The sequence below is a fragment of the Lonchura striata genome, chromosome Z, assembly GCF_050655825.1.
Source record: "Lonchura striata isolate lonStrDom1 chromosome Z, ASM5065582v1, whole genome shotgun sequence".
In the NCBI taxonomy this organism is placed as follows: Eukaryota; Metazoa; Chordata; class Aves; order Passeriformes; family Estrildidae; genus Lonchura; species Lonchura striata.
In genome coordinates, this window is record NC_140740.1 from 40,716,273 (window position 1) to 40,717,500 (window position 1,228).

Consider the following 1,228-nt stretch of genomic DNA (forward strand, 5'->3'; position numbering starts at 1 on the left):
TTGTCCACTCTTTAGGCCTTATCAGTAACAAGAGAATTCCACCTTATTTGCACCAAAGATGTCAGTAAATGCAGGGTTTGTCCATCCCAAGTTTGCATTTTGCAGTCATTCTGCTACTTCCCTTTGCAGACAGAAGGGAAACTGCACCCCTGGGGTGCTCTGGAGAGAAAGCTACAACAGCTGACATTCGGAGATGGCAGCCCCAAAAAGGAGAGGCAGAACTGGTAGTATTTCAGCCAAGGGAGGCAATACCTTCAACAAAGTGCACCATTTACAGATTCTCCAGGGAACTGGGGAACTAATCCACTTAGCACCCTTTCAGTCCTCATTTCAAGGCAGGCAAACTTTCAGCCACAAAACTAACCTGCATTGCAACTAATTCACTGGGAAAAACAGTACAAAATCTAACCTGGTTTTGGGTAGTTTTCATCAGTCTTTGTGTTGCCCTGGAAATAACAATTCCCACAAAGTCAAGTGGCTCCTACATAAGGAAGTGCCAAGGGCCACAGGAGGTATTTTAAGCTTTCCATCCAATGTACCCTGAAGCCTACAGATTCTGGGTATCTCTTGGTGATAGAGAAGAAAAGATTCAGCAGATATTTTATCTGTCCTCTTCCCACATCTGCACCAAACTCCACGGCTCTGTTCTCCCTCAGCTGCTGATAGACACAAAATAAAATCTGAGACTGGTTGTCCTGGTTCAAATTTGGGATAGAACCTCCAGAAGGGTTCCTCTAGAAGGCCTCTCCCCCTAACCGGTTCAGGAAAGATACCTCCTTGAAGAATAGTGGAAAAACCTGTTTATTAAACAAGCAAACTTAAACAATATTAAACAATAAAACTTCTTGCCACTCCAAGAGAGAGACAAACTCAGAAACCCCCCGGGCTGCAGCTGGGCTCACTCAGTCTCTGATCCGTCCCTCCGGCGCTGGAAATGCCACGGCCCAGGCCCGGCCCGCTGGGCCACCAGCGCTGCTGCTGCTGCTCTCCTGGTGTTCATCCAGAGCAGGTCCAGAGAGAGGGAAAAAACCACAGTCCAGGGAACTTCTTTGCCTCAGCTAGCTAAAACTAACTAAAGAGCAAAGGAGAGCTCTGTCTCGCTGTCTGTCCATCAGCAGACAACACAGTCCAGCAGGAGGAATGTGGAGGAGGGAGTGCAGTTTCTGAAAACAAACTCCACGCTTCTTCCTCCCCCTTCACTCCTGGAACAGATCTAAAAGGTGCAAAA